Source organism: Vipera berus (assembly GCF_964194415.1).
Source record: "Vipera berus genome assembly, chromosome: 16".
In the NCBI taxonomy this organism is placed as follows: domain Eukaryota; kingdom Metazoa; phylum Chordata; class Lepidosauria; order Squamata; family Viperidae; genus Vipera; species Vipera berus.
This window is the reverse complement of record NC_138219.1, coordinates 8,562,354-8,571,206: the sequence shown is the minus strand read 5'-3', so window position 1 is coordinate 8,571,206 and position 8,853 is coordinate 8,562,354. Positions and strand designations below refer to the sequence as shown.

Genomic DNA, 8,853 nt, shown 5'->3' with positions numbered 1-8,853 from the left:
AAGTGGGGGGGGGGGAGGAGGGGGTGGTTTGGGGTGGGTGGGTTTTGGGGATATGTATTGTAAAATCTTTCTTTCGTAAAACTAATAAAAAAGAGAGAGAGAGAGAGAGAGAGAGAGAGAGAAAGTGGGGAAGAAATAGTAGATGGGGTGGGGGCTGTGGACTGCGTGTCAAGCGTGGGGATTTCGGGAGAAAGGGCGGGGCAGGAAACCGCACCACCAGGAAGACCTCAAGACTTTGAGACTCACAAACCCTCTTGTAGCTTCTAAAGTTCAAATAAATCTTCGCATTCCAGATGGGTGGTTTTCAATCATTCGATGGTCAAAGAAAAGTGTGCCATTGTGTGTCTTTGTGTGTGTGTGTGTTTGTGTGTGTGTGTGTGTGTGTGCGCGCATGTGCAAAAGAAACAGAAGGGGGTGGGGCAGATCCCTGCCAAAATCAAGCCAAGATCTGATGCCCGCCAATGCCACATTCCTATTTCAAGGTTTTCCAAGGTTTTCCAGATCCCAGAACAGGCAGTTGCTAGGTTAGAACAACAGGTGATTCAGGGTTGAGTAAATAAGCCAGGAATGTAAAGCTAAAGGGAGCTTATTTGGAAGGAAGATGGTCTGGGTGGCTTGGCTTTCGAGAGGAACACGCCGAAGAGACGCACCAGTGTCCGCTTTGACCTCTGGAAAGAGTGCAGAGAAGAGCCACAAAGATGATCAGGGGACCGGAGGCTAAAACATACAAAGGGGGGGTCATGAGAAGTGGGTCATAAGAAAAAGTCGTGGTCACTAGAAGAGCAACTGGGAGGATTAGAGGCCTGGAGGATAAAACCTACAAAGAACGGTTGTAGGAATGGAGCCTGGCTGGTTTAAAGAAGAGGACGGGGGGGGGGACGACATGATAGCACTCTTCCCATATTTGAGGGGCTTCCCCAAAGAAGAGGGGGGTCCACCCGTTCTCCAAAGCACCTCAAGGAAGGAGAAGAAGCAACGGATGGATCAAGGGCAAGCTGAAAAAGTTTAAATTCACTTTAGTCCCTCCAGAGGGCAAATGGTAAGTTCGGATCTGCTGCCAGGATCATTCTGGAGCCAGGCTTTATATCAGTAAAGTTTTATATCTGAAGAGTTTTATATCGGAAATGGGCCATTCCTTTGCATCGCATTTGGAGCTGCCCAAGCGCAGCCTAATTCTCCTTTCCTTTCCTCTCCTTCTCCTTCTCCTTTCCTTTCCCTTCCTTTCCTCTCCTCTCCTCTCTTGTCCTCTCCTCTCCTTCTCCTTTCCTCCCCTTCTCCTTCCTCCCTTCTCCTTTCTTTCCTTTCCTTTCCTTTCCTTCCCTTCCCTTCCTTTCCTTTCCTTTCCTTTTCCTTCCTTCCCTTTCCTTCCCTTCCCTTCCTTTCCTTCCTTTCCTTTCCTTTCCTTTCCTTTCCCTTCCTTTCCTTCCCTTTCCTTCCTTCCCTTCCCTTCCTTTCCTTTCCTTTCCTTTCCTTTCCTTTCCTTTCCTTCCTTTCCTTCCCTTTCCCTTCCTTCCTCTCCTTTCCTTTCCTTTCCTTTCCTTTCCCTTCCTTTCCTTCCCTTTCCTTCCCTTCCCTTCCTTTCCTTTCCTTTCCTTTCTTTCCTTTCCTTTCCTCCTTTCCTTCCTTTCCTTCCCTTCCCTTCCTTTCCTTTCTTTCCTTTCCTTTCCTTCCTTTCCTTCCCTTTCCTTCCCCTTCCCTTCCTTTCCTTTCCTTCCCTTCCCTTCCCTTCCCCTTCCCTTTCCTTTCCTTTCCTTTCCTTTCCCTTCCTTTCCTTTCCTTTCCTTCCTTTCCTCCTTCCCTTCCCTCCTTCCTTCCCTTCCCTTCCTTCCTTCCTTTCCTTCGCCTTTCCTTTCCTCCTTTCCTTTCCCTTCCTTTCCTTCCCTTCCGTTCCTTTCCTTTCCTTCCCTTTTCCTTCCCTTCCCTTCCTTCCCTTCCTTTCCTTCCCTTCCTTCCTTTCCTTTCCTTTCCTTTCCTTTCCTTCCCTCCCTTCCTTTCCTTCCCTCTTCCGTTCCTTTCCTTTCTTTCCTTCCCTTCCCTTCCCTTCCTTTCCTTCCTTCCTTTCCTTTCCTTCCTTTCCTTTCTTTCCTTTCCTTTTCCTTTCCCTTCCTTTCCTTCCCTTCCCCTTCCTTTCCTTTCCTTCCTTTCCTTTCCCTTCCTTTCCTTTCCCTTCCTTTCCTTTCCTTTCCTTTCCCTTCCTTTCCTTCCCTTCCCTTCCTTTCCTTTCCCTTCCCTTTCCTTTCCTTTCCTTTCCCTTCCTTTCCTTTCCTTTCCTTTCCTTTCCTTTCCTTTCCTTTCCTTCCCTTCCCTTCCCTTCCATTCCTTTCCTTTCCTCTTTCCTTTCCTTTCCTTTCCTTTCCTTTCCCTTCCTTTCCTTCCCTTTCCTTCCCTTCCCTTCCTTTCCTTCCTTTCCTTTCCTTTCCTTTCCTTTCCTTTCCCTTCCTTTCCTTCCCTTTCCTTCCCTTCCCTTCCCTTCCTTTCCTTTCCTTTCCTTTCCTTTCCTTTCCTTTCCTTCCTTTCCTCCCTTTCCTTCCCTTCCCTTCCTTTCCTTTCCTTTCCTTTCCTTTCCTTTCCCTTCCTTTCCTTCCCTTTCCTTCCCTTCCCTTCCTTTCCTTTCCTTTCATTTCCTTTCCTTTCCTTCCTTTCCTTCCCTTTCCCTTCCCTTCCTTCCTTCCTTTCCTTTCCCTTCCTTTCCTTCCCTTTCCCTTTCCCTTCCCTTCCCTTCCTTTCCTTTCCTTCCCTTCCCTTCCCTTCCCTTCCTTCCTTTCCTTTCCTTTCCTTTCCTTTCCCTTCCCTTCCTTTCCTTCCTTTCCTTTCCTTTCCTTTCCTTCCCTTCCTTTCCCCCTTCCTTCTCCTCCTTTCCTTTCCTTTCTTTCCTTTCCTTTCTTTCCTTTCCCTTCCTTTCCTTTCCTTCCTTTCCTTCCCTTCCGTTCCTTTCCTTCCTTTCTTCCCTTTCCTTCCCTTCCCTTCCCTTCCCTTCCTTTCCTTCCCTTCCTTTCCTTTCCTTTCCTTTCCTTTCCTTTCCTTCCCTTCCCTTCCTTTCCTTCCCTTCCGTTCCTTTCCTTTCCTTTCCTTTCCTTTCCTTTCCTTTCCTTTCCTTCCCTTCCCTTCCCTTCCTTTCCTTTCCTTTCCTTTCCTTTCCTTTCCCTTCCTTTCCTTCCTTCCTTTCCTTTCCTTTCCTTTCCTTTCCTTTCCTTCCCTTCCCTTCCCTTCCTTTCCTTCCCTTCCTTTCCTTTCCTTTCCTTTCCTTTCCTTTCCCTTCCTTTCCTTTCCCTTCCTTTCCTTCCCTTCCTTTCCTTTCCTTTCCTTTCCTTTCCTTTCCTTTCCTTTCCTTTCCTTCCCTTCCCTTCCCTTCCCTTCCTTTCCTTTCCTTTCCTTTCCTTTCCTTTCCCTTCCTTTCCTTTCCCTTCCTTTCCTTCCCTTCCCTTCCTTTCCTTTCCTTTCCTTTCCCTTCCTTTCCTTTCCTTTCCTTTCCTTTCCTTTCCTTTCCTTTCCTTTCCCTTCCTTTCCTTTCCCTTCCTTTCCTTCCCTTCCCTTCCTTTCCCTTCCTTTCCTTTCCTTTCCTTTCCCTTCCTTTCCTTTCCTTTCCTTTCCTTTCCTTTCCTTTCCTTTCCTTTCCTTCCCTTCCCTTCCCTTCCTTTCCTTTCCTTTCCTTCTTTCCTTTCCTTTCCTTTCCTTTCCTTTCCTTTCCTTTCCTTTCCTTTCCTCTCCTTCTCCTTTCCTTTCTTTCCCTTCCTTTCTCCTCCATTCCTATTCTTCCCTCCCTTTTCCGAACTGTCTGGAAAAACGAAACACACTTTACTCTCTACGGGACGCTCCGTCCCAGGGTTGCAAACGACTCGCACAAATTGCCCCATTATGCGCCGGTTTGCCCTCTGCACAAGATCCAATTTTGTCCTGCAGGGTGGGGTTTTTTGGGGGCAGTGGGGTGTGGATGGGGAGGAAGGATTTTTTTTTAAGCCCTGGCCACTCTAGTTTGGAATCAGCAGTTTGCAAAGAAAAGGCTTGGAGAAGGCTTGCCAAGTGGGGAGGAGAGAAGGCTGTGAGTAATGGGTTGTGGAATGACAAACTAAGCATTGCACTTGACCATCCCTTCCCCACTTCCCGATCCTGGCCCTATAAAAGGCTCCCCACACCTTCCCATCTGCACGATCCCTTTGCAAGGGACCGAGGTTGAGGTGAGTGGCTGTGGGGCTGCGGGAAGGGAGGTGTGGGGGGGAGGCTGGCATATTTTTCTCTCTCCTTTTTCTGCAAAGTTTTCCTGAAGAGTGAGCGTGGCATTGTCCAACCTGTGAATGAAGATTTAGGATCATGTTCTTTCCGGGGGTTTGAAAGACAGACAGACAGAGCCAGCAGACAGATGCGAAGGGTAAATAGGTATGATGGAAAGAAAGAAAGAAAGAAAGAAAGAAAGAAAGAAAGAAAGAAAGAAAGAAAGAAAGAAAGAAAGAAAGAAAGAAAGAAAGAAAGAAAGAAAAAGGAAGGAAGGAAGGAAGGAAGGAAGGAAGAAAGAAAAGAAAGAAAAGAAAGAAAAAGAAAGAAGGAAGGAAGGAAGGAAGGAAAGAAAGAAAGAAAGAAAGAAAGAAAGAAAGAAAGAAAGAAAGAAAGAAAGAAAGAAAGAAAGAGAGGAAGGAAGGAAGGTAGGAAGGAAGGAAGGAAGGAAGGAAGGAAGGAAGCAAGGAAGGAAGGAAGGAAGGAAGGAAGGAAGGAAGGAAGGAAGGAAATCAATTTAAGACGGATTTCAGATTAAATATATTCAGGATCTCTTAACAACCCCCTCCCTTAGTGACAGACCTGCCAGTCCCAGCTGCGGCCATAAAGCCGAGGAATTCCTGCTTCTCCTGGGACCGCTTGCTTTCCAAAGCTGTCTCCAGGAAATAAGCCCCCAGGGCTTTCTTCTGCATCACCCCCCCACCCTTTCTCCCCCCCCACGTTCCTCTTCTCTGACAGCCTGCCTCCCCCTGGACGGAAGACGGACCACCCTCCCTCGCCATGGCCAGCACAGAACCGCCGCTGCTGGAGACGTTACTGAGGGAGGTTTTTGTCATCTTGGACGACTATGCCATTCTGGATGACGACAAGATCACCCCCAGCGGGTTTAAAAAGCTGGTCCACCAGCAGCTCCCCCACTTCATGAAGGTGAGCAGGGCCAGGGGAGGGGGTGGGAAACAGGTGTGTGTTTCTCGGGGGGGGGAGAAGCACCGAATTTCCCCCCCCGAACAGATGTGGGAGGCGAAACCCCAGATGTTCTGGATGCTTTAGCAGAGCCGCCAGGTTCTCTGCGTGGATGCCGCTTCCGGACGTCCGTTCTGGCCCTGGACCAACAAAAAATTAGCTACCGGTTCTGCCAGAGTGGTGGGAACCGGCTGAATCCCACCACTGGGCAACGCTCACTTAAAGAAAGGTCTCGCTTAGCGACAGAAAAGTTGGGCTCAATTTTGGTCGTAAGTCGAGGACAACACAAAAAATTTTTTCCCCTCTATGCCTTTTTTCTTTGTTTTTGAAGAACGTCGGGGACCTGGACGAGAAGATGAGAAGCTTGGACGTGAACAACGACAAGGAGCTGGAATTTGGAGAATTCTGGCAGCTGCTTGGGGAGCTGGTCATGGAGATCAAGAGAGAGGAAGTGGGGAAGAAGAAGTAGTAGATGGGGTGGTGGCTGTGGACTGCGTGTCAAGCGTGGGGATTTCGGGAGAAAGGGCGGGGCCAGGAAACCGCACCACCAGGAAGACCTCAAGACTTTGACAGTCACAAACCCTCTTGTAGCTTCTAAAATTCAAATAAATCTCTGCATTCCAGATGGGTGGTTTTCAATTTATTCGATGGTCAAAGAAAAGTGTGCCATTATGTGTCTTTATGTGTGTGTGTGTGTGTGTTTGCGTGTGTGTGTGTGTGTGTGTGCACATGCAAAAGAAACAGAAGGGGTGGGACAGATCCCTGCCAAAATGAAGCCAAGATCTGATGCCCGGGAATGCCGCATTCCTGTTTCAAGGTTTTCCAAGGTTTTTCCAGATCCCAGAACACACAGTGCTAGGTTAGAACAACAGTGGATTCAGGGTTGAGTAGATAAGCCAGGAATGTAAAGCTAAAGGGAACTTATTTGGAAGGAAGATGGTCTGGGTGGCTTGGCTTTCAAGAGGAACACGCCGAAGAGACGCACCAGTGTCCGCTTTGACCTCTGGAAAGAGTGCAGAGAAGAGCCACAAAGACGATCAGGGGACCGGAGGCTAAAACAGACAAAGGTGGGGGGGGGGCATGAGAAGTGGGTCATAAGAAAAAGTCGTGGTCACTAGAAGAGCAACTGGGATGATTAGAGGCCTGGAGGCACCTCTTGGAAATAGGAGCCATAGAACCAGTAGGAAAGGGGTTCTATTGCATCCTCTTTGTCGTTCCGAAAGCATCGGGAAGATGGAGAGCTAAAGGGGCCGAACTCTCATCTTGCATATAGGGAACAGTTGCTGGAATTGGGTATGTGTAGTTTAATGAAGAGAAAGATGAGAGGTGACATGATAGCAGTCTTCCAATATCTCAGGGGCTGCCCCAAAGAAGAGGGAGCCAAGCTATTCTCCAAAGCACCCGAAAGCAGGACAAGAAGCAACGGATGGAAACTGGCATTCTCCACCCTGTGAATGGACATTTAGGATCATGTTTTTTCCGGGGGTTTGAAAGACAGACAGAAAGAGCCAGCAGACAGATGCGCAGGGTAAATAGGTATGATGGAAAGAAAGAGAGAATTAATTAATTAATTAATATTTGCATTTATATACCGCCCTTTCCCTGAGGACTCAGGGCGGTTTACAGGGAATTAAAAATCAAAACATACAAAAGTTAAAACCAATTAAAAAGCATTAAATTCACCCTGTACATTAAAACCCCAGTTAAAATTTTCTCCTCAGCCTGGGCCCGAGAGCTCAAAGAGAAAGAGAGAAAGAAAAAGAAAAAGAGAGAGAGGAAGGAAGGAAGGAAGGAAGGAAGGAAGGAAGGAAAGAAAGAAAGAAAGAAATCAATTTAAGACGGATTTCAGATTAAATATATTCAGGATATCTTAACAACCCCCTCCCTTAGTGACAGACCTGCCAGTCCCATCTGCGGCCATAAGCCGAGGAATTTCCTGCATCTCCTGGGACCGCTTGCTTTCCAAAGCTGTCTCCACCAAATACGCCCCCAGGGATTTCTTCTGCATCACCCCCCTACCCTTTCTTCCCCCCCACGTTCCTCTTCTCTGGCAGCCTGCCTCCCCCTGGACGGAAGACGAACCACCCTCCCTCGCCATGGCCAGCAGAGTGCTGACGGAGCTGGAGACGGCCCTCTTGCAAATTATTGACATCATGGATGAATTTTCCATTCAGGAAGAGCGCAAGGCCACCCTCACCCCCGCCAAGTTTAAGGAGCTGGACCACCAGCTCCCCCACTTCATGAAGGTGAGCACAGCCAGGGCAGGCGGCGGGAAACAGGTGTGTGTTGGGGGGGAGGGGAGAAGCACCAACTTCCCCTGCCTGAACAGATGTGGGAGGCGAAACCCCAGATGTTCTATGTGCAAAACGCCCCCCCCCAACCTTTAGGAGAGCCGCCAGGTTGTCCGCCTGGATGCCGCTTCCGGAGGTCCATTCTGGCCCTGGGCAACAAAAATTACCTATCGGTTCCGCCGAAGTGAAACGGCTGAATCCCACCACTGGGCAACGCTCACTTAAAGAAAGGTCTCCCTTAGCAACAGCAAAGTTGGGCTCCATTTTGGTCATAAGTCGAGGACAACAGAAAATATTCTATTGACATATTCTTTCGGGGGGCCCCCCTCTTTTTTTCCTACTCCTTCCATGGTCGGGTTTGTCTCTCTGCATCGAGTATCCGCAGTGCCGCTCTTTCTTGACAAGGGAACCTGTCTCCTTTTTTTAAAAAAATAAAAATAAATTCTCCCCCTCTATGCCTTTTTTTTCTTTCTTTGTTTTTGAAGAACGTCGGGGACCTGGACGAGAAGATGAGAAGCTTGGACGTGAACAACGACAAGGAGCTGAAATTCGGAGAATACTGGCGGCTGCTTGGGAATCTGGCCAAGGAGATCAAAAGAGAGGAAGTGGGGAAGAAGAAGTAGATGGGGTGGTGGGTGTGGACTGCGTGTCAAGCATGGGAATTTCGGGAGAAAGGGCGGGGCCAGGAAACCGCACCACCAGGAAGACCTCAAGACGTTGAGAGTCACAAACCCTCTTGTAGCTTCTAAAGTTCAAATAAATCTCCGCGTTCCAGATGGGTGGTTTTCAATCATTCGATGGTCAAAGAAAAGTGTGCCATTATGTGTGTTTATGTCTGTGTTTGTGTGAAACAGAAGGGGTGGGGCAGATCCCTGCCAAAATGAAGCCAAGATCTGATGCCCGCGAATGCCGCATTCACAAACCCTCTTGTAGTTTTCTAAAGTTCAAATAAATCTTCGCATTCCAGATGGGTGGTTTTCGAACATTCGATGGTCAAACCAGAAAGAAAAAAAAGGGTGGGTTAGAACAGCAGTTGATTCAAGTATTCCCATATTTGAGGGGCTTCCCCAAAGAAGAGGGCGGTCCAGCCGTTCTCCAAAGCACCTCAAGGCAGGACGAGAAGCAACGGATGGAAACTGATCCTCCCCCCCATTCTCCTCCCCCCCCCTCCATTGCATGTGAGAATACAAACGCAGAGATGGACTGGTGTGGTTTTTTTCTCCTTTGTCCCCAAATCAGATCAAGGGCAGCTGAAAAAGTTTAAATTCACTTTAGTCCTCCAGAGGGCAAATGTTAATGTTAATGTTAATGTTAATTTTATTTGTATACCGCCCTTCTCCCGAAGGAGAATGTAAGTCAGATCTGCTGCCAGGATCATTCTGGAGCCAGG

At 48.3% G+C, this 8,853-nt stretch overlaps 1 protein-coding gene across 2 annotated transcripts in view; it reads right to left on the bottom strand.

The window, feature by feature from the left end:
* S100A1 (S100 calcium binding protein A1) overlaps positions 1 to 8,853 on the bottom strand; it is a 72,023-nt gene that overhangs the window by 15,190 nt on the left and 47,980 nt on the right. The window lies entirely within an intron of this gene.